Source organism: Odontesthes bonariensis, chromosome 11, assembly GCF_027942865.1.
Source record: "Odontesthes bonariensis isolate fOdoBon6 chromosome 11, fOdoBon6.hap1, whole genome shotgun sequence".
Lineage (NCBI taxonomy): Eukaryota > Metazoa > Chordata > Actinopteri > Atheriniformes > Atherinopsidae > Odontesthes > Odontesthes bonariensis.
In genome coordinates this window covers 31,681,555-31,709,261 of record NC_134516.1, presented here as the reverse complement: position 1 = coordinate 31,709,261, position 27,707 = coordinate 31,681,555, and the positions used below count along the sequence as shown (strand labels likewise).

General features: G+C 46.0%; 50 non-coding genes across 50 annotated transcripts; 20 read left to right on the top strand and 30 right to left on the bottom strand.

Annotated features, from left to right (window-relative positions):
- Nucleotides 1-5,748: 5,748 nt before the first annotated feature.
- Nucleotides 5,749-5,830, bottom strand: trnas-uga (transfer RNA serine (anticodon UGA)). Its single transcript has one exon. It is a non-coding gene; the product is annotated as a tRNA-Ser (tRNA).
- Nucleotides 5,831-6,134: 304 nt separating this feature from the next.
- On the bottom strand, nucleotides 6,135-6,216 carry trnas-uga (transfer RNA serine (anticodon UGA)). The gene has a single exon. It is a non-coding gene; the product is annotated as a tRNA-Ser (tRNA).
- Nucleotides 6,217-6,520: 304 nt separating this feature from the next.
- On the bottom strand, nucleotides 6,521-6,602 carry trnas-uga (transfer RNA serine (anticodon UGA)). Its single transcript has one exon. It is a non-coding gene; the product is annotated as a tRNA-Ser (tRNA).
- Nucleotides 6,603-6,906: 304 nt separating this feature from the next.
- trnas-aga (transfer RNA serine (anticodon AGA)) lies at nucleotides 6,907-6,988 on the bottom strand. The gene has a single exon. It is a non-coding gene; the product is annotated as a tRNA-Ser (tRNA).
- Nucleotides 6,989-7,292: 304 nt separating this feature from the next.
- trnas-uga (transfer RNA serine (anticodon UGA)) lies at nucleotides 7,293-7,374 on the bottom strand. Its single transcript has one exon. It is a non-coding gene; the product is annotated as a tRNA-Ser (tRNA).
- Nucleotides 7,375-7,676: 302 nt separating this feature from the next.
- Nucleotides 7,677-7,758, bottom strand: trnas-aga (transfer RNA serine (anticodon AGA)). Its single transcript has one exon. It is a non-coding gene; the product is annotated as a tRNA-Ser (tRNA).
- A 690-nt stretch (nucleotides 7,759-8,448) lies between these two features.
- On the bottom strand, nucleotides 8,449-8,530 carry trnas-aga (transfer RNA serine (anticodon AGA)). Its single transcript has one exon. It is a non-coding gene; the product is annotated as a tRNA-Ser (tRNA).
- Nucleotides 8,531-8,832: 302 nt separating this feature from the next.
- trnas-aga (transfer RNA serine (anticodon AGA)) lies at nucleotides 8,833-8,914 on the bottom strand. Its single transcript has one exon. It is a non-coding gene; the product is annotated as a tRNA-Ser (tRNA).
- Nucleotides 8,915-9,212: 298 nt separating this feature from the next.
- trnas-uga (transfer RNA serine (anticodon UGA)) lies at nucleotides 9,213-9,294 on the bottom strand. Its single transcript has one exon. It is a non-coding gene; the product is annotated as a tRNA-Ser (tRNA).
- A 304-nt stretch (nucleotides 9,295-9,598) lies between these two features.
- Nucleotides 9,599-9,680, bottom strand: trnas-uga (transfer RNA serine (anticodon UGA)). The gene has a single exon. It is a non-coding gene; the product is annotated as a tRNA-Ser (tRNA).
- A 350-nt stretch (nucleotides 9,681-10,030) lies between these two features.
- LOC142392564 (5S ribosomal RNA) lies at nucleotides 10,031-10,149 on the bottom strand. Its single transcript, XR_012771209.1, has one exon. It is a non-coding gene; the product is annotated as a 5S ribosomal RNA (ribosomal RNA).
- Nucleotides 10,150-10,503: 354 nt separating this feature from the next.
- Nucleotides 10,504-10,622, top strand: LOC142392262 (5S ribosomal RNA). The gene has a single exon (XR_012770923.1). It is a non-coding gene; the product is annotated as a 5S ribosomal RNA (ribosomal RNA).
- A 307-nt stretch (nucleotides 10,623-10,929) lies between these two features.
- LOC142392563 (5S ribosomal RNA) lies at nucleotides 10,930-11,048 on the bottom strand. The gene has a single exon (XR_012771208.1). It is a non-coding gene; the product is annotated as a 5S ribosomal RNA (ribosomal RNA).
- A 354-nt stretch (nucleotides 11,049-11,402) lies between these two features.
- On the top strand, nucleotides 11,403-11,521 carry LOC142392261 (5S ribosomal RNA). Its single transcript, XR_012770922.1, has one exon. It is a non-coding gene; the product is annotated as a 5S ribosomal RNA (ribosomal RNA).
- A 307-nt stretch (nucleotides 11,522-11,828) lies between these two features.
- LOC142393302 (5S ribosomal RNA) lies at nucleotides 11,829-11,947 on the bottom strand. Its single transcript, XR_012771913.1, has one exon. It is a non-coding gene; the product is annotated as a 5S ribosomal RNA (ribosomal RNA).
- A 354-nt stretch (nucleotides 11,948-12,301) lies between these two features.
- Nucleotides 12,302-12,420, top strand: LOC142392259 (5S ribosomal RNA). The gene has a single exon (XR_012770920.1). It is a non-coding gene; the product is annotated as a 5S ribosomal RNA (ribosomal RNA).
- A 307-nt stretch (nucleotides 12,421-12,727) lies between these two features.
- LOC142393301 (5S ribosomal RNA) lies at nucleotides 12,728-12,846 on the bottom strand. Its single transcript, XR_012771912.1, has one exon. It is a non-coding gene; the product is annotated as a 5S ribosomal RNA (ribosomal RNA).
- A 354-nt stretch (nucleotides 12,847-13,200) lies between these two features.
- LOC142392258 (5S ribosomal RNA) lies at nucleotides 13,201-13,319 on the top strand. The gene has a single exon (XR_012770919.1). It is a non-coding gene; the product is annotated as a 5S ribosomal RNA (ribosomal RNA).
- A 307-nt stretch (nucleotides 13,320-13,626) lies between these two features.
- LOC142392562 (5S ribosomal RNA) lies at nucleotides 13,627-13,745 on the bottom strand. The gene has a single exon (XR_012771207.1). It is a non-coding gene; the product is annotated as a 5S ribosomal RNA (ribosomal RNA).
- Nucleotides 13,746-14,099: 354 nt separating this feature from the next.
- On the top strand, nucleotides 14,100-14,218 carry LOC142392257 (5S ribosomal RNA). Its single transcript, XR_012770918.1, has one exon. It is a non-coding gene; the product is annotated as a 5S ribosomal RNA (ribosomal RNA).
- A 307-nt stretch (nucleotides 14,219-14,525) lies between these two features.
- On the bottom strand, nucleotides 14,526-14,644 carry LOC142392561 (5S ribosomal RNA). Its single transcript, XR_012771206.1, has one exon. It is a non-coding gene; the product is annotated as a 5S ribosomal RNA (ribosomal RNA).
- Nucleotides 14,645-14,998: 354 nt separating this feature from the next.
- LOC142392256 (5S ribosomal RNA) lies at nucleotides 14,999-15,117 on the top strand. Its single transcript, XR_012770917.1, has one exon. It is a non-coding gene; the product is annotated as a 5S ribosomal RNA (ribosomal RNA).
- Nucleotides 15,118-15,424: 307 nt separating this feature from the next.
- LOC142392560 (5S ribosomal RNA) lies at nucleotides 15,425-15,543 on the bottom strand. Its single transcript, XR_012771205.1, has one exon. It is a non-coding gene; the product is annotated as a 5S ribosomal RNA (ribosomal RNA).
- A 354-nt stretch (nucleotides 15,544-15,897) lies between these two features.
- LOC142392255 (5S ribosomal RNA) lies at nucleotides 15,898-16,016 on the top strand. Its single transcript, XR_012770916.1, has one exon. It is a non-coding gene; the product is annotated as a 5S ribosomal RNA (ribosomal RNA).
- A 307-nt stretch (nucleotides 16,017-16,323) lies between these two features.
- Nucleotides 16,324-16,442, bottom strand: LOC142392558 (5S ribosomal RNA). Its single transcript, XR_012771203.1, has one exon. It is a non-coding gene; the product is annotated as a 5S ribosomal RNA (ribosomal RNA).
- Nucleotides 16,443-16,796: 354 nt separating this feature from the next.
- Nucleotides 16,797-16,915, top strand: LOC142392253 (5S ribosomal RNA). The gene has a single exon (XR_012770914.1). It is a non-coding gene; the product is annotated as a 5S ribosomal RNA (ribosomal RNA).
- A 307-nt stretch (nucleotides 16,916-17,222) lies between these two features.
- Nucleotides 17,223-17,341, bottom strand: LOC142392557 (5S ribosomal RNA). The gene has a single exon (XR_012771202.1). It is a non-coding gene; the product is annotated as a 5S ribosomal RNA (ribosomal RNA).
- A 354-nt stretch (nucleotides 17,342-17,695) lies between these two features.
- On the top strand, nucleotides 17,696-17,814 carry LOC142392251 (5S ribosomal RNA). The gene has a single exon (XR_012770913.1). It is a non-coding gene; the product is annotated as a 5S ribosomal RNA (ribosomal RNA).
- Nucleotides 17,815-18,121: 307 nt separating this feature from the next.
- On the bottom strand, nucleotides 18,122-18,240 carry LOC142392556 (5S ribosomal RNA). The gene has a single exon (XR_012771201.1). It is a non-coding gene; the product is annotated as a 5S ribosomal RNA (ribosomal RNA).
- Nucleotides 18,241-18,594: 354 nt separating this feature from the next.
- LOC142392250 (5S ribosomal RNA) lies at nucleotides 18,595-18,713 on the top strand. Its single transcript, XR_012770912.1, has one exon. It is a non-coding gene; the product is annotated as a 5S ribosomal RNA (ribosomal RNA).
- A 307-nt stretch (nucleotides 18,714-19,020) lies between these two features.
- LOC142392555 (5S ribosomal RNA) lies at nucleotides 19,021-19,139 on the bottom strand. The gene has a single exon (XR_012771200.1). It is a non-coding gene; the product is annotated as a 5S ribosomal RNA (ribosomal RNA).
- A 354-nt stretch (nucleotides 19,140-19,493) lies between these two features.
- LOC142392249 (5S ribosomal RNA) lies at nucleotides 19,494-19,612 on the top strand. The gene has a single exon (XR_012770911.1). It is a non-coding gene; the product is annotated as a 5S ribosomal RNA (ribosomal RNA).
- Nucleotides 19,613-19,919: 307 nt separating this feature from the next.
- LOC142392554 (5S ribosomal RNA) lies at nucleotides 19,920-20,038 on the bottom strand. The gene has a single exon (XR_012771199.1). It is a non-coding gene; the product is annotated as a 5S ribosomal RNA (ribosomal RNA).
- Nucleotides 20,039-20,392: 354 nt separating this feature from the next.
- Nucleotides 20,393-20,511, top strand: LOC142392248 (5S ribosomal RNA). Its single transcript, XR_012770910.1, has one exon. It is a non-coding gene; the product is annotated as a 5S ribosomal RNA (ribosomal RNA).
- A 307-nt stretch (nucleotides 20,512-20,818) lies between these two features.
- On the bottom strand, nucleotides 20,819-20,937 carry LOC142392553 (5S ribosomal RNA). The gene has a single exon (XR_012771198.1). It is a non-coding gene; the product is annotated as a 5S ribosomal RNA (ribosomal RNA).
- A 354-nt stretch (nucleotides 20,938-21,291) lies between these two features.
- Nucleotides 21,292-21,410, top strand: LOC142392247 (5S ribosomal RNA). Its single transcript, XR_012770909.1, has one exon. It is a non-coding gene; the product is annotated as a 5S ribosomal RNA (ribosomal RNA).
- A 307-nt stretch (nucleotides 21,411-21,717) lies between these two features.
- On the bottom strand, nucleotides 21,718-21,836 carry LOC142392552 (5S ribosomal RNA). Its single transcript, XR_012771197.1, has one exon. It is a non-coding gene; the product is annotated as a 5S ribosomal RNA (ribosomal RNA).
- Nucleotides 21,837-22,190: 354 nt separating this feature from the next.
- On the top strand, nucleotides 22,191-22,309 carry LOC142392246 (5S ribosomal RNA). Its single transcript, XR_012770908.1, has one exon. It is a non-coding gene; the product is annotated as a 5S ribosomal RNA (ribosomal RNA).
- A 307-nt stretch (nucleotides 22,310-22,616) lies between these two features.
- LOC142392551 (5S ribosomal RNA) lies at nucleotides 22,617-22,735 on the bottom strand. Its single transcript, XR_012771196.1, has one exon. It is a non-coding gene; the product is annotated as a 5S ribosomal RNA (ribosomal RNA).
- A 354-nt stretch (nucleotides 22,736-23,089) lies between these two features.
- LOC142392245 (5S ribosomal RNA) lies at nucleotides 23,090-23,208 on the top strand. The gene has a single exon (XR_012770907.1). It is a non-coding gene; the product is annotated as a 5S ribosomal RNA (ribosomal RNA).
- A 307-nt stretch (nucleotides 23,209-23,515) lies between these two features.
- LOC142392550 (5S ribosomal RNA) lies at nucleotides 23,516-23,634 on the bottom strand. The gene has a single exon (XR_012771195.1). It is a non-coding gene; the product is annotated as a 5S ribosomal RNA (ribosomal RNA).
- A 354-nt stretch (nucleotides 23,635-23,988) lies between these two features.
- Nucleotides 23,989-24,107, top strand: LOC142392244 (5S ribosomal RNA). Its single transcript, XR_012770906.1, has one exon. It is a non-coding gene; the product is annotated as a 5S ribosomal RNA (ribosomal RNA).
- A 307-nt stretch (nucleotides 24,108-24,414) lies between these two features.
- LOC142392549 (5S ribosomal RNA) lies at nucleotides 24,415-24,533 on the bottom strand. Its single transcript, XR_012771194.1, has one exon. It is a non-coding gene; the product is annotated as a 5S ribosomal RNA (ribosomal RNA).
- A 354-nt stretch (nucleotides 24,534-24,887) lies between these two features.
- On the top strand, nucleotides 24,888-25,006 carry LOC142392243 (5S ribosomal RNA). The gene has a single exon (XR_012770905.1). It is a non-coding gene; the product is annotated as a 5S ribosomal RNA (ribosomal RNA).
- A 307-nt stretch (nucleotides 25,007-25,313) lies between these two features.
- Nucleotides 25,314-25,432, bottom strand: LOC142392547 (5S ribosomal RNA). The gene has a single exon (XR_012771192.1). It is a non-coding gene; the product is annotated as a 5S ribosomal RNA (ribosomal RNA).
- A 354-nt stretch (nucleotides 25,433-25,786) lies between these two features.
- On the top strand, nucleotides 25,787-25,905 carry LOC142392241 (5S ribosomal RNA). Its single transcript, XR_012770903.1, has one exon. It is a non-coding gene; the product is annotated as a 5S ribosomal RNA (ribosomal RNA).
- Nucleotides 25,906-26,212: 307 nt separating this feature from the next.
- Nucleotides 26,213-26,331, bottom strand: LOC142392546 (5S ribosomal RNA). The gene has a single exon (XR_012771191.1). It is a non-coding gene; the product is annotated as a 5S ribosomal RNA (ribosomal RNA).
- Nucleotides 26,332-26,685: 354 nt separating this feature from the next.
- On the top strand, nucleotides 26,686-26,804 carry LOC142392240 (5S ribosomal RNA). Its single transcript, XR_012770902.1, has one exon. It is a non-coding gene; the product is annotated as a 5S ribosomal RNA (ribosomal RNA).
- Nucleotides 26,805-27,111: 307 nt separating this feature from the next.
- On the bottom strand, nucleotides 27,112-27,230 carry LOC142392545 (5S ribosomal RNA). Its single transcript, XR_012771190.1, has one exon. It is a non-coding gene; the product is annotated as a 5S ribosomal RNA (ribosomal RNA).
- Nucleotides 27,231-27,584: 354 nt separating this feature from the next.
- LOC142392239 (5S ribosomal RNA) lies at nucleotides 27,585-27,703 on the top strand. The gene has a single exon (XR_012770901.1). It is a non-coding gene; the product is annotated as a 5S ribosomal RNA (ribosomal RNA).
- The last annotated feature ends 4 nt before the right edge of the window (nucleotides 27,704-27,707 follow it).

Sequence of the window (27,707 nt, the reverse complement as noted above, 5' to 3'; positions counted from 1 at the left end):
TCAAAGGCTAACTTAGCCTCGGTTGTCCTCTCCAGTTGTGCTTTCAACTTTTGATCTTTGGATTTTTCATGATTCCTTCCAGAGGAAGCGCATTTTATTGCATAATCCTCCCAAAAGAAGATCATACTTGTTGTATTTTAATCTTACTTATTTATTCATTAGTTATTTATTCATTTATTTTGGACATGGCGCTTTTCTTACTCCCTCCAAGTGGGATGGAGAGATATCAGTAATTCCCTATGGGCTAAATAGATACTCTAATTCAGACTATCAATGCTAAAATTTAAATTAGAAACTTTGTTCCGTTCAAATTTTAGAACTTCGTAATAGTGGCACATTTAAATTTTAAATTCAGAAACTTTGTTTTGTTCTGTTCTAGTAACAGTGACCTATTTACATTTAAGTTTTAGAAACTTAGTAATCGTGACACATTTAACTTAAAAACTTTGTTTTGTTTTGTAATAATGACACACCTGAGGGCGGTTTTTAAACCCTTTTGAGTACGTCCGATGTAAGTGTACTTCTTACCTCTATATGTCAATGTAAACCAATACTGGGATTCCTCTGCCAGAGGAACGCCTTGGACCTGCCGGGTCACTTGTTCCGCCCCCCAGGGACTGGCCACGGTCCTGCCGAACACTCGGGTTTCTCGGTGCTCTCGGACAGCTGTAAACAAAGTGTCCCCTCTCGCCACAGGCCCAACATGCCCCCGAGGACCTTCGTCCTCCAGGTGCACCTCTTCTTGACCTTTGACAGGGTCGACGATGGACTTGCCCCTGTAATGGCTGTTCAGCGGCCCCCGCTGTCATGGCCTCATTTCGTACTTCTTGCTTCGCTTGCAGTTCTTCTAACTGCAACCGTGCAAGTTCCCTTTGCATATCCTCCTCCTGCTCCTTCCGTTTCAGTTCTTTTCTGTATTTGTTTACTGCATGCACCACGTGGTCTCGGAATTGTCCATGTGACATTGAATTCAACCCCACCACATCCTCCAGCCTCCCCTGAACTGGGGCAGGCAGAGCCTCTTTGATGGAAACTCTGAACAATGTCACCCAAGCTGGGCTCTTCTCGATTTCTCCCTCAGACTCTTGTCTCCATTTCTTCAATTGTTGTGCAATGTACACAGCCGGACTCTCTGTTCCTGACAGTGGCTCCCCCTTTAATGCTTCGAGGTCCACTCCCACAGGAAACTCAGCTCGTAACGCTCTCCAGAGTGCAGCTCGATATGCATTAAAATCAGTTCCATCAGCTTGGTGGCTTAACATCCAGTCATTCTCACTGTGTCTCAAAATGCCCTCCATGGTAGAAGTTCCAAAACACAGTGCCCACACTGCCTTAATGTGTCCCACAGTCAACAGTTTATGTCTCTTGTTCAAAAGCTCTTATCCATCTACTTGCACCTGTGTGAATGTCCGGCAGTCTGGCAACCAGCCCCCCTAGGTCGAGCGTCTGCCACGGCACATACTGTCCCTGCGTCATTTCTATCAAACTCGGTGCTGACGCTGTTGGACTCTTATGTTCTTCAGAAGATGCCTTTTGAACTGGTGGTGCCAGTTCTGGTGATTTTTGATATTGTGGGAGCTGTCCCCCTGCCTGATCTGAATTACAGACGGCGCCTGGCTCAGGAGCTCCATGACTGCTTGATGTAGCTCTTTGTGGTTCTGGACGTTCATGAGATATTTTATGATTTTTTATTTCAGAATCTCCTTGTATGTTTACTGCTCCTGGCAGTGTTGGATATAGCTCTGCATTTTCAAAGAAATCTAAAACTTTTAATTCAAGCTCTCTCTTTTCCTGTCTCTTTTTGCTTTTGTCCTTTGGTTTGTAAGCTTTAATCCTTTGTTCCATAATCTTACAGGTAGTTACATTGAAAGTGCCACCTTTTGGCCAGGGTGAGACATTACTTTTTGTTCGTTTTTCCCATTTTAGAGATATCTTCTTAATATCTTTGGAATGTTCAGGATGTTTGGCGCTGATGATTATTGTTGGTGTTACATCCATTGTTTCACCTAGTTAGTTCCCTTCTATTGACTTTTGACTTTTTCTTTACTTATTTATTTTCTAAATTTTCCTTATTTATTATTCTTATTCCCCCCCTTTTTTTTTTTTTTTTGAAAGTCAATTTAAATTAACTAATTATTTAACTCTAATCACTGCTAATTTAATGCTCGGCTAAATTTAGCTTAGATGCAGCTAATTATTGGATTGGATATTGCAACTGCTACTGTTAAGGTTAGCCTATGTTAGCTTTGAAAGCTTATGCTCTCGGTTGTTTTTTTTTTTTTTAAATTAAACCAATGTTAATTCAATGTTAGGCTAATTTAGCTTTTTGACTTCTAGTTTGGAGTTAGGTTACTATTATTGCTAATGTTAATGTTTGCTAACCAATGCCAATATATGTTAGCTTCCTAGCTGTTGCTAATCAATGCTAACCTATTGCTAATTAAGATTTAAACCAATATTTGCCTTATTACTATTGCTAATCAATGCTAATTTTGTTTCTGATCAATGCTAATTATGGCTAACGAAATGCTAACAATGCTAACCAATGCTAACTATTGCTAATCAATGCTACTTATTGCTAACCAATACTAGCTTCCTTGTTGACCAATGCTACTCGAATGCTAATTATGCTACTCCATGCTAATTATCGCTAATCAATGTTAGTCATTGCTAGTCAATGCTAGTTATTGCTAATCAACACTAACTTTCTTGTTACCCAATGCTAATCACTGCTAAACAATGATAGTAATTGCTAATCAATACTACTTATTGCTAATCAATACGAGCTGTATTACCAATGCTACCCAATGTTAATTTATTGCTAATCGAAAGCTCAGTTAATGCTTACTCTGTTTGAAGTGACTCAGACTAAAGGCGTTGCCCCAACCTTTGCTCACATCCGGATGTTACCGATCCAATCCACACACAATGTCTCCCACCAATCCGGATGATCCAATGCACGTCACCGCTACGTCAATTCTGACCAATGAAATAAAAATATTTTTTGACCAATGAAATCCGGACACACCTCTAAATCTATCTCCAATGAAACACGTCTGAGACACGTAACTTCTAACCACTAAAATATGAACACACCTCTAAGCCCGCCTCCAATGAATCACGTGAATTCTAACCAATCAAATATGAACACATCACCACGTCTACTTCCCAGGCTGTTATTAACTCCTCCCAAACATAACAATTGAACCAGACATAACAATTGAACCACACCCCAACTCAAAATGGCGTTTGTTACACTTTTTGTGACAAGTTAAGAAAGAGGAAGAAATACAAACTTTCCAGCTGGACAGAGAAAAAAATACAAACCAAACAACACAGAAATAACAGTTGCACTATTCTTCACCTCAAAATGGCGTTTGTTAAGAAAGAGAAAGAAATACAACAGAACAGGGACAATACAAATCAAAAGATACAGAAACAATGCATAAGCGAAAAACTTTCTTTATCAGGAATGTCACATTCACGTCGAACGACGTGATGAATCAATGGCCTAAGGACAGAAACTCTCCCTTAGGAATTGCGAAACCAACATTTACTCGACTGATAACAACTCTGCAATTAGCACATTACCTAAAGAAAACTAATAATTATTACAGTTCAACCATAAAGTGCCCCTGGAAGACACAAGGAAAGAAAACGTGATCACACACGAACATTTGAAGCAGCAGAAAAATGTCAAGGACAGACCACGCGCCTACACACCAGCCGCGGGAGCGCGCAGCACTCTCTGTCTCCCCCTGAAATCCAAACACCTTCAACAAGTCCGTTGAAAATAGAACTTTAGAAACTTAACACCAATCACAGCAGTATTCAATAATTCAATAATAACAAGGTGCACTCAACCAACATACACAATCTTAAAGAAATCAACATTCAGCGTTTAAAAATCATAGCACATTACTGCAACAACTCCTTATCTTCCCAAGTTATTAATGTGGCGACTATAACAATTAAGCAAATTATAACAATGAAGCAAATTATAACAATGAAGCAAATCTGAGTTTAACTTAAAATACTACGAATACTCAAAAGTCAAGGGATGATATGAGTCAGAACCTTTTTTCTTTTCTTCTTTTTTTAGATTCACATAAAACAGCAGGATTTCACACACATTGACAGACAAACAGAGACCGGTCCCACACACTCACACCAAGTCAGTTGATCAAAGTCATGTCAGTCACCGTTCAAATCTTCACATTTTTAAATGATCAATTTCTTTCATTTAGACTTTTAATTTTTCAGGAGATGTTGGTGTCGGCAATATAGGGAATACAAAATGTGTTTTCCCTACAAGCCTTGTGATATGGTTTCTTGACCAATGCAACAAATGCTGACGTGTATTTATCAGCTTCGCTGTGACCTCTCAATAATAATCTCCTGTGGTCAATACATAAACGAATTTGAATTTTCTTCTCAAAATGTCTTTATACTGAGGTCTCGGATAACTCCAAAGAGTTCTAAGCAGATATAAAATGATATAAACATATATATTTAAAATGTGCCCGTATAGAACTGGAATTGACTTTTTCGGAGTTTTCTTGAACTGCTCTTTTGATTCCACCTTCAAACCTTTATGTTCGCAAGTCAATCAATTACCAGCATTCGTCTACTCCTTGACTAGTGAAAATAATTTTCACATATATTAATGACTAATGCGAACCATAGTCCCACGGTATTCCTACCCCCAATGCATTAAAGGTCGGCCGTTGGCTCTATGACATCACTATGAACGAGTGATTTCCACTCTGCCTGCTCTAAAAGCGTATCCACTATTCCAGTTTAAACTCATCGATTTATTTCCTGCCCGAGCATTAGCGACTAGTCTTTATCAACCACAAAAATACAACAACACAATAGCCCGACCAGCTGCTCACAGCTGTCTGCTTTACAACTCACATAAGCTGCTGTTCACCCAATTTTAATCTCAATTCAAACTGGCACCTCTTGGCCCAAAATTTCCCAAACAATTTCAGCAGCCCCCCTGCGCAGAAGTAACAATGGAAGAGCTTACCGTGTGCAAAATCCGTAATCTCTCCTGTGTTCTTTTAAATTTGGGGAAGCCGGAAGAAGCCGTCAGCTGTGCTCCACTAACCGAGACCAGTTGTAATGGTCTCGGTTAGTGTAATGGTCTAACTATCAACAATATTCATATGAACCAGTCAACAAGGTCCAGGATGTAACTAGGCCAGAAGTCATGGGCATGTCATGACATCCTTCTCCCACATAGTTCAAGGGAGGCAGGGGGGACTAGATTGCCCTCTGTTTTGTTTCATCAAATGGTCTAAGGAACTTGTGCTTCTTTCCAGGTTAACTTTTCGCAACCCTGAGTCAATAATGTTATCGTTGTCAGCAAGATTTGAACCTACGCGGGGAGACCCCAATGGATTTCTAATCCATCGCCTTAACCTCTCGGCCACAACAACGAGATATATGTATGTTCATCTTTGACATTCAACGGTTACAAATCATCATTTTCATGAAGGACTTCAACTCCTGAGACAGACCAAAGTTATGGCGATCAAGAAAAAGCTTTTTTGTGTGTTTGTTAGAAATGGTCAATCTTTCAAAATGGGTCAGAGGAAGGAGCTGTCTCTTCAGAGACCAATCTGTGCAGGAGTTCATGTGATCAACATGTGATCTGGCCTTTGTTTTGTTTAATCAAATGGTCCAAGGAACTTGTGCTTCTTTCCAGGTTAACTTTTAGCAACCCTGAGTCAGTAAAGTTATCGTTGTCGGCAGGATTTGAACCTACGCGGGGAGACCCCAATGGATTTCAAATCCATCGCCTTAACCTCTCGGCCACGACAACGACATACACTCGTGTTCACCTTTGACATTCAACGGTTACAAATCATCATTTTCATGAAGGACTTCAACTACTGAGACAGACCTAAGTTATGGCGATCAAGAAAAAGCTTTTTTGTTTGTTTGTTAGAAATGGTCAATCTTTCAAAATGGGTCAGAGGAAGGAGCTTTGTCTTTAGAGATCAATCTGTGCAGGAGTTCATGTGATCAACATGTGATCTGGCCTTTGTTTTGTTTAATCAAATGGTCCAAGGAACTTGTGCTTCTTTCCAGGTTAACTTTTCGCAACCCTGAGTCAATAATGTTATCGTTGTCGGCAGGATTTGAACCTACGCGGGGAGACCCCAATGGATTTCAAATCCATCGCCTTAATCTCTCGGCCACGACAACGACATACATGTATGTTCATCTTTGACATTCAACGGTTACAAATCATCATTTTCATGAAGGACTTCAACTCCTGAGACAGACCTAAGTTATGGCGATCAAGAAAAAGCTTTTTTGTTTGTTTGTTAGAAATGGTCAATCTTTCAAAAAGGGTCAGAGGAAGGAGCTGTATCTTCAGAGATCAATCTGTGCAGAAGTTCATGTGATAAACGACACGTCTGCCCTCTGTTTTGTTTCATCAAATGGTCTAAGGAACTTGTGCTTCTTTCCAGGTTAACTTTTCGCAACCCTGAGTCAATAATGTTATCGTTGTCGGCAGGATTTGAACCTACGCGGGGAGACCCCAATGGATTTCAAATCCATCGCCTTAACCTCTCGGCCACGACAACGACATACATGTATGTTCATCTTTGACATTCAACGGTTACAAATCATCATTTTCATGAAGGACTTCAACTCCTGAGACAGACCTAAGTTATGGCGATCAAGAAAAAGCTTTTTTGTTTGTTTGTTAGAAATGGTCAATCTTTCAAAATGGGTCAGAGGAAGGAGCTTTGTCTTTAGAGATCAATCTGTGCAGGAGTTCATGTGATCAACATGTGATCTGGCCTTTTTTTTGTTTAATCAAATGGTCCAAGGAACTTGTGCTTCTTTCCAGGTTAAATTTTAGCAACCCTGAGTCAGTAAAGTTATCGTTGTCGGCAGGATTTGAATCTACGCGGGGAGACCCCAATGGATTTCTAATCCATCGCCTTAACCTCTCGGCCACGACAACGACATACACTCGTGTTCATCTTTGACATTCAACGGTTACAAATCATCATCTTCATGAAGGACTTCAACTCCTGAGACAGACCTAAGTTATGGCGATCAAGAAAAAGCTTTTTTGTTTGTTAGTTAGAAATGGTCAATCTTTCAAAATGGGTCAGAGGAAGGAGCTGTGTCTTCAGAGATCAATCTGTGCAGGAGTTCATGTGATCAACATGTGATCTGGCCTTTGTTTTGTTTAATCAAATGGTCCAAGGAACTTGTGCTTCTTTCCAGGTTAACTTTTAGCAACCCTGAGTCAGTAAAGTTATCGTTGTCGGCAGGATTTGAACCTGCGCGGGGAGACCCCAATGGATTTCAAATCCATCGCCTTAACCTCTCGGCCACGACAACGACATACATGTATGTTCATCTTTGACATTCAACGGTTACAAATCATCATTTTTATGAAGGACTTCAACTCCTGAGACAGACCTAAGTTATGGCGATCAAGAAAAAGCTTTTTTGTTTGTTTGTTAGAAATGGTCAATCTTTCAAAAAGGGTCAGAGGAAGGAGGTGTATCTTCAGAGATCAATCTGTGCAGAAGTTCATGTGATCAACATGTGATCTGGCCTTTGTTTTGTTTAATCAAATGGTCCAAGGAACTTGTGCTTCTTTCCAGGTTAACTTTTTAACCCTGAGTCAATAATGTTATCGTTGTCGGCAGGACTCGAACCTGCGCTGGGAGACCCCAATGGATTTCTAATCCATCGCCTTAACCTCTCGGCCACGACAACTACATACACTCGTGTTCACCTTTGACATTCAACGGTTACAAATCATCATTTTCATGAAGGACTTCAACTACTGAGACAGACCTAAGTTATGGCGATCAAGAAAAAGCTTTTTTGTTTGTTTGTTAGAAATGGTCAATCTTTCAAAATGGGTCAGAGGAAGGAGCTGTGTCTTTAGAGATCAATCTGTGCAGGAATTCATGTGATCAACATGTGATCTGGCCTGTGTTTTGTTTAATCAAATGGTCCAAGGAACTTGTGCTTCTTTCCAGGTTAACTTTTCGCAACCCTGAGTCAATAATGTTATCGTTGTCGGCAAGACACGAACCTGCGCTGGGAGACCCCAATGGATTTCTAATCCATTGCCTTAACCTCTCGGCCACGACAACGACATACATGTATGTTCATCTTTGACATTCAACGGTTACAAATCATCATTTTCATGAAGGACTTCAACTCCTGAGACAGACCTAAGTTATGGCGATCAAGAAAAAGCTTTTTTGTTTGTTTGTTAGAAATGGTCAATCTTTCAAAAAGGGTCAGAGGAAGGAGCTGTATCTTCAGAGATCAATCTGTGCAGAAGTTCATGTGATAAACGACACGTCTGCCCTCTGTTTTGTTTCATCAAATGGTCTAAGGAACTTGTGCTTCTTTCCAGGTTAACTTTTCGCAACCCTGAGTCAGTAAAGTTATCGTTGTCGGCAGGACTGGAACCTGCGCAGGGAGACCCCAATGGATTTCTAATCCATCGCCTTAACCTCTCGGCCACGACAACGACATACATGTATGTTCATCTTTGACATTCAACGGTTACAAATCATCATTTTTATGAAGGACTTCAACTCCTGAGACAGACCTAAGTTATGGCGACCAAGAAAAAGCTTTTTTGTTTGTTTGTTAGAAATGGTCAATCTTTCAAAAAGGGTCAGAGGAAGGAGGTGTATCTTCAGAGATCAATCTGTGCAGAAGTTCATGTGATCAACATGTGATCTGGCCTTTGTTTTGTTTAATCAAATGGTCCAAGGAACTTGTGCTTCTTTCCAGGTTAACTTTTTAACCCTGAGTCAATAATGTTATCGTTGTCGGCAGGACTCGAACCTGCGCGGGGAGACCCCAATGGATTTCTAATCCATCGCCTTAACCTCTCGGCCACGACAACGACATACACTCGTGTTCACCTTTGACATTCAACGGTTACAAATCATCATTTTCATGAAGGACTTCAACTACTGAGACAGACCTAAGTTATGGCGATCAAGAAAAAGCTTTTTTGTTTGTTTGTTAGAAATGGTCAATCTTTCAAAATGGGTCAGAGGAAGGAGCTGTGTCTTCAGAGATCAATCTGTGCAGGAGTTCATGTGATCAACATGTTATCTGGCCTTTGTTTTGTTTAATCAAATGGTCCAAGGAACTTGTGCTTCTTTCCAGGTTAACTTTTCGCAACCCTGAGTCAATAATGTTATCGGCAGGATTTGAACCTACGCGGGGAGACCCCAATGGATTTCAAATCCATCGCCTTAACCTCTCGGCAACGACAACGACATACACTCGTGTTCACCTTTGACATTCAACGGTTACAAATCATCCTTTTCATGAAGGACTTAAACTCCTGAGACAGACCTAAGTTAAGGCGATCAAGAAAAAGCTTTTTTGTTTGTTTGTTAGAAATGGTCAATCTTTCAAAATGGGTCAGAGGAAGGAGCTGTGTCTTCAGAGATCAATCTGTGCAGGAGTTCATGTGATCAACATGTGATCTGGCCTTTGTTTTGTTTAATCAAATGGTCCAAGGAACTTGTGCTTCTTTCCAGGTTAACTTTTAGCAACCCTGAGTCAGTAAAGTTATCGTTGTCGGCAGGATTTGAACCTACGCAGGGAGACCGCAATGGATTTCAAATCCATCGCCTTAACCTCTCGGCCACGACAACGAGATACATGTCAGAACAAGGAGCTGTATCTTCAGAGATCAATTTGTGCAGAAGATCAAGTGATAAACGAAACGTCTGCCCTCTGTTTTGTTTCATCAAATGGTCTAAGGAACTTGTGCTTCTTTCCAGGTTAACTTTTAGCAACCTGAGTCAGTAAGCCAACGATGGCCTGCTGGGACATCTCAGCAGATCCAGGATCAGCAACATGGAGACTGAGAGCCAAACAGAAACAGAGGTGTCTGCCAACCAATCAGCAGCAGCCCAAGCTGGTTAACTTCCTGGTGTCTGTGTCTGTGTGGCACACGGTGATGGTCAGATGTTACATGCAGGCCGCAGAGAGAAGAGAAAAAAGCTTACAGCACCTGGTATTCCCAAGCGGTCTCCCATCCAAGTACTAACCAGGCCCGACCCTGCTTGGCTTCCGAGATCGGACGAGATCGGGCGTGTTCAGGGCAGTGTGGCCGTAAGCCACAGTCCCTGTGACAAATATATGTTATATAGGTGCTGGAACCATACGTTTCCCCTATTTTTACCAGAGAGCTGGCTTGAGAGGCTGCTGTTGAGCCTGCACGTTGACTTCCCTGATGTGATTGTTCTCTGCAGCTGAAAATGGGACTCTCAGATAACTGTCTGTCAAGCTCCTCTGTTCCCTGTGTGTAGTTTTGTGTCCGTTGTCATATAGAGAAACCAGGGAAGCTCAATCCCACGACATGCTCATAAACTGCGTCTTCTCTAAACAGTATAGTTCTATTTTAGAAGTCGGAATACAATAACAGATTCTGTTTCAGAATCTATAAAAAGCTGGTTTGTGACTCCATTGCTGGCTTACGGCCACACCACCCTGAACACGCCTGATCTCGTCCGATCTCAGAAGCCAAGCAGAGTTGGGCCTGGTTAGTACTTGGATGGGAGACCGCCTGGGAATACCAGGTGCTGTAAGCCTTTTGGCTTCTCCAGGCGCATGCAGTTTGGCTACGTCAAATGCAAAAGTAGTCCCTGTTTGACTTTTTGGAACTTGTCCTTTCTCAGGACAAAGTTAAATGTATGAGGATCAAAGCCAACAATGGCCTGCTGGGACATCTCAGCAGATCCAGGATCAGCAACATGGAGACTGAGAGCCAAACAGAAACAGAGGTGTCTGCCAACCAATCAGCAGCAGCCCAAGCTGGTTAACTTCCTGGTGTCTGTGTCTGTGTGGCACACGGTGATGGTCAGATGTTACATGCAGGCCGCAGAGAGAAGAGAAAAAAGCTTACAGCACCTGGTATTCCCAAGCGGTCTCCCATCCAAGTACTAACCAGGCCCGACCCTGCTTGGCTTCCGAGATCGGACGAGATCGGGCGTGTTCAGGGCAGTGTGGCCGTAAGCCACAGTCCCTGTGACAAATATATGTTATATAGGTGCTGGAACCATACGTTTCCCCTATTTTTACCAGAGAGCTGGCTTGAGAGGCTGCTGTTGAGCCTGCACGTTGACTTCCCTGATGTGATTGTTCTCTGCAGCTGAAAATGGGACTCTCAGATAACTGTCTGTCAAGCTCCTCTGTTCCCTGTGTGTAGTTTTGTGTCCGTTGTCATATAGAGAAACCAGGGAAGCTCAATCCCACGACATGCTCATAAACTGCGTCTTCTCTAAACAGTATAGTTCTATTTTAGAAGTCGGAATACAATAACAGATTCTGTTTCAGAATCTATAAAAAGCTGGTTTGTGACTCCATTGCTGGCTTACGGCCACACCACCCTGAACACGCCTGATCTCGTCCGATCTCAGAAGCCAAGCAGAGTTGGGCCTGGTTAGTACTTGGATGGGAGACCGCCTGGGAATACCAGGTGCTGTAAGCCTTTTGGCTTCTCCAGGCGCATGCAGTTTGGCTACGTCAAATGCAAAAGTAGTCCCTGTTTGACTTTTTGGAACTTGTCCTTTCTCAGGACAAAGTTAAATGTATGAGGATCAAAGCCAACAATGGCCTGCAGGGACATCTCAGCAGATCCAGGATCAGCAACATGGAGACTGAGAGCCAAACAGAAACAAAGGTGTCTGCCAACCAATCAGCAGCAGCCCAAGCTGGTTAACTTCCTGGTGTCTGTGTCTGTGTGGCACACGGTGATGGTCAGATGTTACATGCAGGCCGCAGAGAGAAGAGAAAAAAGCTTACAGCACCTGGTATTCCCAAGCGGTCTCCCATCCAAGTACTAACCAGGCCCGACCCTGCTTGGCTTCTGAGATCGGACGAGATCGGGCGTGTTCAGGGCAGTGTGGCCGTAAGCCACAGTCCCTGTGACAAATATATGTTATATAGGTGCTGGAACCATACGTTTCCCCTATTTTTACCAGAGAGCTGGCTTGAGAGGCTGCTGTTGAGCCTGCACGTTGACTTCCCTGATGTGATTGTTCTCTGCAGCTGAAAATGGGACTCTCAGATAACTGTCTGTCAAGCTCCTCTGTTCCCTGTGTGTAGTTTTGTGTCCGTTGTCATATAGAGAAACCAGGGAAGCTCAATCCCACGACATGCTCATAAACTGCGTCTTCTCTAAACAGTATAGTTCTATTTTAGAAGTCGGAATACAATAACAGATTCTGTTTCAGAATCTATAAAAAGCTGGTTTGTGACTCCATTGCTGGCTTACGGCCACACCACCCTGAACACGCCTGATCTCGTCCGATCTCAGAAGCCAAGCAGAGTTGGGCCTGGTTAGTACTTGGATGGGAGACCGCCTGGGAATACCAGGTGCTGTAAGCCTTTTGGCTTCTCCAGGCGCATGCAGTTTGGCTACGTCAAATGCAAAAGTAGTCCCTGTTTGACTTTTTGGAACTTGTCCTTTCTCAGGACAAAGTTAAATGTATGAGGATCAAAGCCAACAATGGCCTGCAGGGACATCTCAGCAGATCCAGGATCAGCAACATGGAGACTGAGAGCCAAACAGAAACAAAGGTGTCTGCCAACCAATCAGCAGCAGCCCAAGCTGGTTAACTTCCTGGTGTCTGTGTCTGTGTGGCACACGGTGATGGTCAGATGTTACATGCAGGCCGCAGAGAGAAGAGAAAAAAGCTTACAGCACCTGGTATTCCCAAGCGGTCTCCCATCCAAGTACTAACCAGGCCCGACCCTGCTTGGCTTCTGAGATCGGACGAGATCGGGCGTGTTCAGGGCAGTGTGGCCGTAAGCCACAGTCCCTGTGACAAATATATGTTATATAGGTGCTGGAACCATACGTTTCCCCTATTTTTACCAGAGAGCTGGCTTGAGAGGCTGCTGTTGAGCCTGCACGTTGACTTCCCTGATGTGATTGTTCTCTGCAGCTGAAAATGGGACTCTCAGATAACTGTCTGTCAAGCTCCTCTGTTCCCTGTGTGTAGTTTTGTGTCCGTTGTCATATAGAGAAACCAGGGAAGCTCAATCCCACGACATGCTCATAAACTGCGTCTTCTCTAAACAGTATAGTTCTATTTTAGAAGTCGGAATACAATAACAGATTCTGTTTCAGAATCTATAAAAAGCTGGTTTGTGACTCCATTGCTGGCTTACGGCCACACCACCCTGAACACGCCTGATCTCGTCCGATCTCAGAAGCCAAGCAGAGTTGGGCCTGGTTAGTACTTGGATGGGAGACCGCCTGGGAATACCAGGTGCTGTAAGCCTTTTGGCTTCTCCAGGCGCATGCAGTTTGGCTACGTCAAATGCAAAAGTAGTCCCTGTTTGACTTTTTGGAACTTGTCCTTTCTCAGGACAAAGTTAAATGTATGAGGATCAAAGCCAACAATGGCCTGCTGGGACATCTCAGCAGATCCAGGATCAGCAACATGGAGACTGAGAGCCAAACAGAAACAGAGGTGTCTGCCAACCAATCAGCAGCAGCCCAAGCTGGTTAACTTCCTGGTGTCTGTGTCTGTGTGGCACACGGTGATGGTCAGATGTTACATGCAGGCCGCAGAGAGAAGAGAAAAAAGCTTACAGCACCTGGTATTCCCAAGCGGTCTCCCATCCAAGTACTAACCAGGCCCGACCCTGCTTGGCTTCCGAGATCGGACGAGATCGGGCGTGTTCAGGGCAGTGTGGCCGTAAGCCACAGTCCCTGTGACAAATATATGTTATATAGGTGCTGGAACCATACGTTTCCCCTATTTTTACCAGAGAGCTGGCTTGAGAGGCTGCTGTTGAGCCTGCACGTTGACTTCCCTGATGTGATTGTTCTCTGCAGCTGAAAATGGGACTCTCAGATAACTGTCTGTCAAGCTCCTCTGTTCCCTGTGTGTAGTTTTGTGTCCGTTGTCATATAGAGAAACCAGGGAAGCTCAATCCCACGACATGCTCATAAACTGCGTCTTCTCTAAACAGTATAGTTCTATTTTAGAAGTCGGAATACAATAACAGATTCTGTTTCAGAATCTATAAAAAGCTGGTTTGTGACTCCATTGCTGGCTTACGGCCACACCACCCTGAACACGCCTGATCTCGTCCGATCTCAGAAGCCAAGCAGAGTTGGGCCTGGTTAGTACTTGGATGGGAGACCGCCTGGGAATACCAGGTGCTGTAAGCCTTTTGGCTTCTCCAGGCGCATGCAGTTTGGCTACGTCAAATGCAAAAGTAGTCCCTGTTTGACTTTTTGGAACTTGTCCTTTCTCAGGACAAAGTTAAATGTATGAGGATCAAAGCCAACAATGGCCTGCTGGGACATCTCAGCAGATCCAGGATCAGCAACATGGAGACTGAGAGCCAAACAGAAACAGAGGTGTCTGCCAACCAATCAGCAGCAGCCCAAGCTGGTTAACTTCCTGGTGTCTGTGTCTGTGTGGCACACGGTGATGGTCAGATGTTACATGCAGGCCGCAGAGAGAAGAGAAAAAAGCTTACAGCACCTGGTATTCCCAAGCGGTCTCCCATCCAAGTACTAACCAGGCCCGACCCTGCTTGGCTTCCGAGATCGGACGAGATCGGGCGTGTTCAGGGCAGTGTGGCCGTAAGCCACAGTCCCTGTGACAAATACATGTTATATAGGTGCTGGAACCATACGTTTCCCCTATTTTTACCAGAGAGCTGGCTTGAGAGGCTGCTGTTGAGCCTGCACGTTGACTTCCCTGATGTGATTGTTCTCTGCAGCTGAAAATGGGACTCTCAGATAACTGTCTGTCAAGCTCCTCTGTTCCCTGTGTGTAGTTTTGTGTCCGTTGTCATATAGAGAAACCAGGGAAGCTCAATCCCACGACATGCTCATAAACTGCGTCTTCTCTAAACAGTATAGTTCTATTTTAGAAGTCGGAATACAATAACAGATTCTGTTTCAGAATCTATAAAAAGCTGGTTTGTGACTCCATTGCTGGCTTACGGCCACACCACCCTGAACACGCCTGATCTCGTCCGATCTCAGAAGCCAAGCAGAGTTGGGCCTGGTTAGTACTTGGATGGGAGACCGCCTGGGAATACCAGGTGCTGTAAGCCTTTTGGCTTCTCCAGGCGCATGCAGTTTGGCTACGTCAAATGCAAAAGTAGTCCCTGTTTGACTTTTTGGAACTTGTCCTTTCTCAGGACAAAGTTAAATGTATGAGGATCAAAGCCAACAATGGCCTGCTGGGACATCTCAGCAGATCCAGGATCAGCAACATGGAGACTGAGAGCCAAACAGAAACAGAGGTGTCTGCCAACCAATCAGCAGCAGCCCAAGCTGGTTAACTTCCTGGTGTCTGTGTCTGTGTGGCACACGGTGATGGTCAGATGTTACATGCAGGCCGCAGAGAGAAGAGAAAAAAGCTTACAGCACCTGGTATTCCCAAGCGGTCTCCCATCCAAGTACTAACCAGGCCCGACCCTGCTTGGCTTCCGAGATCGGACGAGATCGGGCGTGTTCAGGGCAGTGTGGCCGTAAGCCACAGTCCCTGTGACAAATATATGTTATATAGGTGCTGGAACCATACGTTTCCCCTATTTTTACCAGAGAGCTGGCTTGAGAGGCTGCTGTTGAGCCTGCACGTTGACTTCCCTGATGTGATTGTTCTCTGCAGCTGAAAATGGGACTCTCAGATAACTGTCTGTCAAGCTCCTCTGTTCCCTGTGTGTAGTTTTGTGTCCGTTGTCATATAGAGAAACCAGGGAAGCTCAATCCCACGACATGCTCATAAACTGCGTCTTCTCTAAACAGTATAGTTCTATTTTAGAAGTCGGAATACAATAACAGATTCTGTTTCAGAATCTATAAAAAGCTGGTTTGTGACTCCATTGCTGGCTTACGGCCACACCACCCTGAACACGCCTGATCTCGTCCGATCTCAGAAGCCAAGCAGAGTTGGGCCTGGTTAGTACTTGGATGGGAGACCGCCTGGGAATACCAGGTGCTGTAAGCCTTTTGGCTTCTCCAGGCGCATGCAGTTTGGCTACGTCAAATGCAAAAGTAGTCCCTGTTTGACTTTTTGGAACTTGTCCTTTCTCAGGACAAAGTTAAATGTATGAGGATCAAAGCCAACAATGGCCTGCTGGGACATCTCAGCAGATCCAGGATCAGCAACATGGAGACTGAGAGCCAAACAGAAACAGAGGTGTCTGCCAACCAATCAGCAGCAGCCCAAGCTGGTTAACTTCCTGGTGTCTGTGTCTGTGTGGCACACGGTGATGGTCAGATGTTACATGCAGGCCGCAGAGAGAAGAGAAAAAAGCTTACAGCACCTGGTATTCCCAAGCGGTCTCCCATCCAAGTACTAACCAGGCCCGACCCTGCTTGGCTTCCGAGATCGGACGAGATCGGGCGTGTTCAGGGCAGTGTGGCCGTAAGCCACAGTCCCTGTGACAAATATATGTTATATAGGTGCTGGAACCATACGTTTCCCCTATTTTTACCAGAGAGCTGGCTTGAGAGGCTGCTGTTGAGCCTGCACGTTGACTTCCCTGATGTGATTGTTCTCTGCAGCTGAAAATGGGACTCTCAGATAACTGTCTGTCAAGCTCCTCTGTTCCCTGTGTGTAGTTTTGTGTCCGTTGTCATATAGAGAAACCAGGGAAGCTCAATCCCACGACATGCTCATAAACTGCGTCTTCTCTAAACAGTATAGTTCTATTTTAGAAGTCGGAATACAATAACAGATTCTGTTTCAGAATCTATAAAAAGCTGGTTTGTGACTCCATTGCTGGCTTACGGCCACACCACCCTGAACACGCCTGATCTCGTCCGATCTCAGAAGCCAAGCAGAGTTGGGCCTGGTTAGTACTTGGATGGGAGACCGCCTGGGAATACCAGGTGCTGTAAGCCTTTTGGCTTCTCCAGGCGCATGCAGTTTGGCTACGTCAAATGCAAAAGTAGTCCCTGTTTGACTTTTTGGAACTTGTCCTTTCTCAGGACAAAGTTAAATGTATGAGGATCAAAGCCAACAATGGCCTGCTGGGACATCTCAGCAGATCCAGGATCAGCAACATGGAGACTGAGAGCCAAACAGAAACAGAGGTGTCTGCCAACCAATCAGCAGCAGCCCAAGCTGGTTAACTTCCTGGTGTCTGTGTCTGTGTGGCACACGGTGATGGTCAGATGTTACATGCAGGCCGCAGAGAGAAGAGAAAAAAGCTTACAGCACCTGGTATTCCCAAGCGGTCTCCCATCCAAGTACTAACCAGGCCCGACCCTGCTTGGCTTCCGAGATCGGACGAGATCGGGCGTGTTCAGGGCAGTGTGGCCGTAAGCCACAGTCCCTGTGACAAATATATGTTATATAGGTGCTGGAACCATACGTTTCCCCTATTTTTACCAGAGAGCTGGCTTGAGAGGCTGCTGTTGAGCCTGCACGTTGACTTCCCTGATGTGATTGTTCTCTGCAGCTGAAAATGGGACTCTCAGATAACTGTCTGTCAAGCTCCTCTGTTCCCTGTGTGTAGTTTTGTGTCCGTTGTCATATAGAGAAACCAGGGAAGCTCAATCCCACGACATGCTCATAAACTGCGTCTTCTCTAAACAGTATAGTTCTATTTTAGAAGTCGGAATACAATAACAGATTCTGTTTCAGAATCTATAAAAAGCTGGTTTGTGACTCCATTGCTGGCTTACGGCCACACCACCCTGAACACGCCTGATCTCGTCCGATCTCAGAAGCCAAGCAGAGTTGGGCCTGGTTAGTACTTGGATGGGAGACCGCCTGGGAATACCAGGTGCTGTAAGCCTTTTGGCTTCTCCAGGCGCATGCAGTTTGGCTACGTCAAATGCAAAAGTAGTCCCTGTTTGACTTTTTGGAACTTGTCCTTTCTCAGGACAAAGTTAAATGTATGAGGATCAAAGCCAACAATGGCCTGCTGGGACATCTCAGCAGATCCAGGGTCAGCAACATGGAGACTGAGAGCCAAACAGAAACAGAGGTGTCTGCCAACCAATCAGCAGCAGCCCAAGCTGGTTAACTTCCTGGTGTCTGTGTCTGTGTGGCACACGGTGATGGTCAGATGTTACATGCAGGCCGCAGAGAGAAGAGAAAAAAGCTTACAGCACCTGGTATTCCCAAGCGGTCTCCCATCCAAGTACTAACCAGGCCCGACCCTGCTTGGCTTCCGAGATCGGACGAGATCGGGCGTGTTCAGGGCAGTGTGGCCGTAAGCCACAGTCCCTGTGACAAATATATGTTATATAGGTGCTGGAACCATACGTTTCCCCTATTTTTACCAGAGAGCTGGCTTGAGAGGCTGCTGTTGAGCCTGCACGTTGACTTCCCTGATGTGATTGTTCTCTGCAGCTGAAAATGGGACTCTCAGATAACTGTCTGTCAAGCTCCTCTGTTCCCTGTGTGTAGTTTTGTGTCCGTTGTCATATAGAGAAACCAGGGAAGCTCAATCCCACGACATGCTCATAAACTGCGTCTTCTCTAAACAGTATAGTTCTATTTTAGAAGTCGGAATACAATAACAGATTCTGTTTCAGAATCTATAAAAAGCTGGTTTGTGACTCCATTGCTGGCTTACGGCCACACCACCCTGAACACGCCTGATCTCGTCCGATCTCAGAAGCCAAGCAGAGTTGGGCCTGGTTAGTACTTGGATGGGAGACCGCCTGGGAATACCAGGTGCTGTAAGCCTTTTGGCTTCTCCAGGCGCATGCAGTTTGGCTACGTCAAATGCAAAAGTAGTCCCTGTTTGACTTTTTGGAACTTGTCCTTTCTCAGGACAAAGTTAAATGTATGAGGATCAAAGCCAACAATGGCCTGCTGGGACATCTCAGCAGATCCAGGATCAGCAACATGGAGACTGAGAGCCAAACAGAAACAGAGGTGTCTGCCAACCAATCAGCAGCAGCCCAAGCTGGTTAACTTCCTGGTGTCTGTGTCTGTGTGGCACACGGTGATGGTCAGATGTTACATGCAGGCCGCAGAGAGAAGAGAAAAAAGCTTACAGCACCTGGTATTCCCAAGCGGTCTCCCATCCAAGTACTAACCAGGCCCGACCCTGCTTGGCTTCCGAGATCGGACGAGATCGGGCGTGTTCAGGGCAGTGTGGCCGTAAGCCACAGTCCCTGTGACAAATATATGTTATATAGGTGCTGGAACCATACGTTTCCCCTATTTTTACCAGAGAGCTGGCTTGAGAGGCTGCTGTTGAGCCTGCACGTTGACTTCCCTGATGTGATTGTTCTCTGCAGCTGAAAATGGGACTCTCAGATAACTGTCTGTCAAGCTCCTCTGTTCCCTGTGTGTAGTTTTGTGTCCGTTGTCATATAGAGAAACCAGGGAAGCTCAATCCCACGACATGCTCATAAACTGCGTCTTCTCTAAACAGTATAGTTCTATTTTAGAAGTCGGAATACAATAACAGATTCTGTTTCAGAATCTATAAAAAGCTGGTTTGTGACTCCATTGCTGGCTTACGGCCACACCACCCTGAACACGCCTGATCTCGTCCGATCTCAGAAGCCAAGCAGAGTTGGGCCTGGTTAGTACTTGGATGGGAGACCGCCTGGGAATACCAGGTGCTGTAAGCCTTTTGGCTTCTCCAGGCGCATGCAGTTTGGCTACGTCAAATGCAAAAGTAGTCCCTGTTTGACTTTTTGGAACTTGTCCTTTCTCAGGACAAAGTTAAATGTATGAGGATCAAAGCCAACAATGGCCTGCTGGGACATCTCAGCAGATCCAGGATCAGCAACATGGAGACTGAGAGCCAAACAGAAACAGAGGTGTCTGCCAACCAATCAGCAGCAGCCCAAGCTGGTTAACTTCCTGGTGTCTGTGTCTGTGTGGCACACGGTGATGGTCAGATGTTACATGCAGGCCGCAGAGAGAAGAGAAAAAAGCTTACAGCACCTGGTATTCCCAAGCGGTCTCCCATCCAAGTACTAACCAGGCCCGACCCTGCTTGGCTTCCGAGATCGGACGAGATCGGGCGTGTTCAGGGCAGTGTGGCCGTAAGCCACAGTCCCTGTGACAAATATATGTTATATAGGTGCTGGAACCATACGTTTCCCCTATTTTTACCAGAGAGCTGGCTTGAGAGGCTGCTGTTGAGCCTGCACGTTGACTTCCCTGATGTGATTGTTCTCTGCAGCTGAAAATGGGACTCTCAGATAACTGTCTGTCAAGCTCCTCTGTTCCCTGTGTGTAGTTTTGTGTCCGTTGTCATATAGAGAAACCAGGGAAGCTCAATCCCACGACATGCTCATAAACTGCGTCTTCTCTAAACAGTATAGTTCTATTTTAGAAGTCGGAATACAATAACAGATTCTGTTTCAGAATCTATAAAAAGCTGGTTTGTGACTCCATTGCTGGCTTACGGCCACACCACCCTGAACACGCCTGATCTCGTCCGATCTCAGAAGCCAAGCAGAGTTGGGCCTGGTTAGTACTTGGATGGGAGACCGCCTGGGAATACCAGGTGCTGTAAGCCTTTTGGCTTCTCCAGGCGCATGCAGTTTGGCTACGTCAAATGCAAAAGTAGTCCCTGTTTGACTTTTTGGAACTTGTCCTTTCTCAGGACAAAGTTAAATGTATGAGGATCAAAGCCAACAATGGCCTGCTGGGACATCTCAGCAGATCCAGGATCAGCAACATGGAGACTGAGAGCCAAACAGAAACAGAGGTGTCTGCCAACCAATCAGCAGCAGCCCAAGCTGGTTAACTTCCTGGTGTCTGTGTCTGTGTGGCACACGGTGATGGTCAGATGTTACATGCAGGCCGCAGAGAGAAGAGAAAAAAGCTTACAGCACCTGGTATTCCCAAGCGGTCTCCCATCCAAGTACTAACCAGGCCCGACCCTGCTTGGCTTCCGAGATCGGACGAGATCGGGCGTGTTCAGGGCAGTGTGGCCGTAAGCCACAGTCCCTGTGACAAATATATGTTATATAGGTGCTGGAACCATACGTTTCCCCTATTTTTACCAGAGAGCTGGCTTGAGAGGCTGCTGTTGAGCCTGCACGTTGACTTCCCTGATGTGATTGTTCTCTGCAGCTGAAAATGGGACTCTCAGATAACTGTCTGTCAAGCTCCTCTGTTCCCTGTGTGTAGTTTTGTGTCCGTTGTCATATAGAGAAACCAGGGAAGCTCAATCCCACGACATGCTCATAAACTGCGTCTTCTCTAAACAGTATAGTTCTATTTTAGAAGTCGGAATACAATAACAGATTCTGTTTCAGAATCTATAAAAAGCTGGTTTGTGACTCCATTGCTGGCTTACGGCCACACCACCCTGAACACGCCTGATCTCGTCCGATCTCAGAAGCCAAGCAGAGTTGGGCCTGGTTAGTACTTGGATGGGAGACCGCCTGGGAATACCAGGTGCTGTAAGCCTTTTGGCTTCTCCAGGCGCATGCAGTTTGGCTACGTCAAATGCAAAAGTAGTCCCTGTTTGACTTTTTGGAACTTGTCCTTTCTCAGGACAAAGTTAAATGTATGAGGATCAAAGCCAACAATGGCCTGCTGGGACATCTCAGCAGATCCAGGATCAGCAACATGGAGACTGAGAGCCAAACAGAAACAGAGGTGTCTGCCAACCAATCAGCAGCAGCCCAAGCTGGTTAACTTCCTGGTGTCTGTGTCTGTGTGGCACACGGTGATGGTCAGATGTTACATGCAGGCCGCAGAGAGAAGAGAAAAAAGCTTACAGCACCTGGTATTCCCAAGCGGTCTCCCATCCAAGTACTAACCAGGCCCGACCCTGCTTGGCTTCCGAGATCGGACGAGATCGGGCGTGTTCAGGGCAGTGTGGCCGTAAGCCACAGTCCCTGTGACAAATATATGTTATATAGGTGCTGGAACCATACGTTTCCCCTATTTTTACCAGAGAGCTGGCTTGAGAGGCTGCTGTTGAGCCTGCACGTTGACTTCCCTGATGTGATTGTTCTCTGCAGCTGAAAATGGGACTCTCAGATAACTGTCTGTCAAGCTCCTCTGTTCCCTGTGTGTAGTTTTGTGTCCGTTGTCATATAGAGAAACCAGGGAAGCTCAATCCCACGACATGCTCATAAACTGCGTCTTCTCTAAACAGTATAGTTCTATTTTAGAAGTCGGAATACAATAACAGATTCTGTTTCAGAATCTATAAAAAGCTGGTTTGTGACTCCATTGCTGGCTTACGGCCACACCACCCTGAACACGCCTGATCTCGTCCGATCTCAGAAGCCAAGCAGAGTTGGGCCTGGTTAGTACTTGGATGGGAGACCGCCTGGGAATACCAGGTGCTGTAAGCCTTTTGGCTTCTCCAGGCGCATGCAGTTTGGCTACGTCAAATGCAAAAGTAGTCCCTGTTTGACTTTTTGGAACTTGTCCTTTCTCAGGACAAAGTTAAATGTATGAGGATCAAAGCCAACAATGGCCTGCTGGGACATCTCAGCAGATCCAGGATCAGCAACATGGAGACTGAGAGCCAAACAGAAACAGAGGTGTCTGCCAACCAATCAGCAGCAGCCCAAGCTGGTTAACTTCCTGGTGTCTGTGTCTGTGTGGCACACGGTGATGGTCAGATGTTACATGCAGGCCGCAGAGAGAAGAGAAAAAAGCTTACAGCACCTGGTATTCCCAAGCGGTCTCCCATCCAAGTACTAACCAGGCCCGACCCTGCTTGGCTTCCGAGATCGGACGAGATCGGGCGTGTTCAGGGCAGTGTGGCCGTAAGCCACAGTCCCTGTGACAAATATATGTTATATAGGTGCTGGAACCATACGTTTCCCCTATTTTTACCAGAGAGCTGGCTTGAGAGGCTGCTGTTGAGCCTGCACGTTGACTTCCCTGATGTGATTGTTCTCTGCAGCTGAAAATGGGACTCTCAGATAACTGTCTGTCAAGCTCCTCTGTTCCCTGTGTGTAGTTTTGTGTCCGTTGTCATATAGAGAAACCAGGGAAGCTCAATCCCACGACATGCTCATAAACTGCGTCTTCTCTAAACAGTATAGTTCTATTTTAGAAGTCGGAATACAATAACAGATTCTGTTTCAGAATCTATAAAAAGCTGGTTTGTGACTCCATTGCTGGCTTACGGCCACACCACCCTGAACACGCCTGATCTCGTCCGATCTCAGAAGCCAAGCAGAGTTGGGCCTGGTTAGTACTTGGATGGGAGACCGCCTGGGAATACCAGGTGCTGTAAGCCTTTTGGCTTCTCCAGGCGCATGCAGTTTGGCTACGTCAAATGCAAAAGTAGTCCCTGTTTGACTTTTTGGAACTTGTCCTTTCTCAGGACAAAGTTAAATGTATGAGGATCAAAGCCAACAATGGCCTGCAGGGACATCTCAGCAGATCCAGGATCAGCAACATGGAGACTGAGAGCCAAACAGAAACAAAGGTGTCTGCCAACCAATCAGCAGCAGCCCAAGCTGGTTAACTTCCTGGTGTCTGTGTCTGTGTGGCACACGGTGATGGTCAGATGTTACATGCAGGCCGCAGAGAGAAGAGAAAAAAGCTTACAGCACCTGGTATTCCCAAGCGGTCTCCCATCCAAGTACTAACCAGGCCCGACCCTGCTTGGCTTCCGAGATCGGACGAGATCGGGCGTGTTCAGGGCAGTGTGGCCGTAAGCCACAGTCCCTGTGACAAATATATGTTATATAGGTGCTGGAACCATACGTTTCCCCTATTTTTACCAGAGAGCTGGCTTGAGAGGCTGCTGTTGAGCCTGCACGTTGACTTCCCTGATGTGATTGTTCTCTGCAGCTGAAAATGGGACTCTCAGATAACTGTCTGTCAAGCTCCTCTGTTCCCTGTGTGTAGTTTTGTGTCCGTTGTCATATAGAGAAACCAGGGAAGCTCAATCCCACGACATGCTCATAAACTGCGTCTTCTCTAAACAGTATAGTTCTATTTTAGAAGTCGGAATACAATAACAGATTCTGTTTCAGAATCTATAAAAAGCTGGTTTGTGACTCCATTGCTGGCTTACGGCCACACCACCCTGAACACGCCTGATCTCGTCCGATCTCAGAAGCCAAGCAGAGTTGGGCCTGGTTAGTACTTGGATGGGAGACCGCCTGGGAATACCAGGTGCTGTAAGCCTTTTGGCTTCTCCAGGCGCATGCAGTTTGGCTACGTCAAATGCAAAAGTAGTCCCTGTTTGACTTTTTGGAACTTGTCCTTTCTCAGGACAAAGTTAAATGTATGAGGATCAAAGCCAACAATGGCCTGCTGGGACATCTCAGCAGATCCAGGATCAGCAACATGGAGACTGAGAGCCAAACAGAAACAGAGGTGTCTGCCAACCAATCAGCAGCAGCCCAAGCTGGTTAACTTCCTGGTGTCTGTGTCTGTGTGGCACACGGTGATGGTCAGATGTTACATGCAGGCCGCAGAGAGAAGAGAAAAAAGCTTACAGCACCTGGTATTCCCAAGCGGTCTCCCATCCAAGTACTAACCAGGCCCGACCCTGCTTGGCTTCCGAGATCGGACGAGATCGGGCGTGTTCAGGGCAGTGTGGCCGTAAGCCACAGTCCCTGTGACAAATATATGTTATATAGGTGCTGGAACCATACGTTTCCCCTATTTTTACCAGAGAGCTGGCTTGAGAGGCTGCTGTTGAGCCTGCACGTTGACTTCCCTGATGTGATTGTTCTCTGCAGCTGAAAATGGGACTCTCAGATAACTGTCTGTCAAGCTCCTCTGTTCCCTGTGTGTAGTTTTGTGTCCGTTGTCATATAGAGAAACCAGGGAAGCTCAATCCCACGACATGCTCATAAACTGCGTCTTCTCTAAACAGTATAGTTCTATTTTAGAAGTCGGAATACAATAACAGATTCTGTTTCAGAATCTATAAAAAGCTGGTTTGTGACTCCATTGCTGGCTTACGGCCACACCACCCTGAACACGCCTGATCTCGTCCGATCTCAGAAGCCAAGCAGAGTTGGGCCTGGTTAGTACTTGGATGGGAGACCGCCTGGGAATACCAGGTGCTGTAAGCCTTTTGGCTTCTCCAGGCGCATGCAGTTTGGCTACGTCAAATGCAAAAGTAGTCCCTGTTTGACTTTTTGGAACTTGTCCTTTCTCAGGACAAAGTTAAATGTATGAGGATCAAAGCCAACAATGGCCTGCTGGGACATCTCAGCAGATCCAGGATCAGCAACATGGAGACTGAGAGCCAAACAGAAACAGAGGTGTCTGCCAACCAATCAGCAGCAGCCCAAGCTGGTTAACTTCCTGGTGTCTGTGTCTGTGTGGCACACGGTGATGGTCAGATGTTACATGCAGGCCGCAGAGAGAAGAGAAAAAAGCTTACAGCACCTGGTATTCCCAAGCGGTCTCCCATCCAAGTACTAACCAGGCCCGACCCTGCTTGGCTTCCGAGATCGGACGAGATCGGGCGTGTTCAGGGCAGTGTGGCCGTAAGCCACAGTCCCTGTGACAAATATATGTTATATAGGTGCTGGAACCATACGTTTCCCCTATTTTTACCAGAGAGCTGGCTTGAGAGGCTGCTGTTGAGCCTGCACGTTGACTTCCCTGATGTGATTGTTCTCTGCAGCTGAAAATGGGACTCTCAGATAACTGTCTGTCAAGCTCCTCTGTTCCCTGTGTGTAGTTTTGTGTCCGTTGTCATATAGAGAAACCAGGGAAGCTCAATCCCACGACATGCTCATAAACTGCGTCTTCTCTAAACAGTATAGTTCTATTTTAGAAGTCGGAATACAATAACAGATTCTGTTTCAGAATCTATAAAAAGCTGGTTTGTGACTCCATTGCTGGCTTACGGCCACACCACCCTGAACACGCCTGATCTCGTCCGATCTCAGAAGCCAAGCAGAGTTGGGCCTGGTTAGTACTTGGATGGGAGACCGCCTGGGAATACCAGGTGCTGTAAGCCTTTTGGCTTCTCCAGGCGCATGCAGTTTGGCTACGTCAAATGCAAAAGTAGTCCCTGTTTGACTTTTTGGAACTTGTCCTTTCTCAGGACAAAGTTAAATGTATGAGGATCAAAGCCAACAATGGCCTGCTGGGACATCTCAGCAGATCCAGGATCAGCAACATGGAGACTGAGAGCCAAACAGAAACAGAGGTGTCTGCCAACCAATCAGCAGCAGCCCAAGCTGGTTAACTTCCTGGTGTCTGTGTCTGTGTGGCACACGGTGATGGTCAGATGTTACATGCAGGCCGCAGAGAGAAGAGAAAAAAGCTTACAGCACCTGGTATTCCCAAGCGGTCTCCCATCCAAGTACTAACCAGGCCCGACCCTGCTTGGCTTCCGAGATCGGACGAGATCGGGCGTGTTCAGGGCAGTGTGGCCGTAAGCCACAGTCCCTGTGACAAATATATGTTATATAGGTGCTGGAACCATACGTTTCCCCTATTTTTACCAGAGAGCTGGCTTGAGAGGCTGCTGTTGAGCCTGCACGTTGACTTCCCTGATGTGATTGTTCTCTGCAGCTGAAAATGGGACTCTCAGATAACTGTCTGTCAAGCTCCTCTGTTCCCTGTGTGTAGTTTTGTGTCCGTTGTCATATAGAGAAACCAGGGAAGCTCAATCCCACGACATGCTCATAAACTGCGTCTTCTCTAAACAGTATAGTTCTATTTTAGAAGTCGGAATACAATAACAGATTCTGTTTCAGAATCTATAAAAAGCTGGTTTGTGACTCCATTGCTGGCTTACGGCCACACCACCCTGAACACGCCTGATCTCGTCCGATCTCAGAAGCCAAGCAGAGTTGGGCCTGGTTAGTACTTGGATGGGAGACCGCCTGGGAATACCAGGTGCTGTAAGCCTTTTGGCTTCTCCAGGCGCATGCAGTTTGGCTACGTCAAATGCAAAAGTAGTCCCTGTTTGACTTTTTGGAACTTGTCCTTTCTCAGGACAAAGTTAAATGTATGAGGATCAAAGCCAACAATGGCCTGCTGGGACATCTCAGCAGATCCAGGATCAGCAACATGGAGACTGAGAGCCAAACAGAAACAGAGGTGTCTGCCAACCAATCAGCAGCAGCCCAAGCTGGTTAACTTCCTGGTGTCTGTGTCTGTGTGGCACACGGTGATGGTCAGATGTTACATGCAGGCCGCAGAGAGAAGAGAAAAAAGCTTACAGCACCTGGTATTCCCAAGCGGTCTCCCATCCAAGTACTAACCAGGCCCGACCCTGCTTGGCTTCCGAGATCGGACGAGATCGGGCGTGTTCAGGGCAGTGTGGCCGTAAGCCACAGTCCCTGTGACAAATATATGTTATATAGGTGCTGGAACCATACGTTTCCCCTATTTTTACCAGAGAGCTGGCTTGAGAGGCTGCTGTTGAGCCTGCACGTTGACTTCCCTGATGTGATTGTTCTCTGCAGCTGAAAATGGGACTCTCAGATAACTGTCTGTCAAGCTCCTCTGTTCCCTGTGTGTAGTTTTGTGTCCGTTGTCATATAGAGAAACCAGGGAAGCTCAATCCCACGACATGCTCATAAACTGCGTCTTCTCTAAACAGTATAGTTCTATTTTAGAAGTCGGAATACAATAACAGATTCTGTTTCAGAATCTATAAAAAGCTGGTTTGTGACTCCATTGCTGGCTTACGGCCACACCACCCTGAACACGCCTGATCTCGTCCGATCTCAGAAGCCAAGCAGAGTTGGGCCTGGTTAGTACTTGGATGGGAGACCGCCTGGGAATACCAGGTGCTGTAAGCCTTTT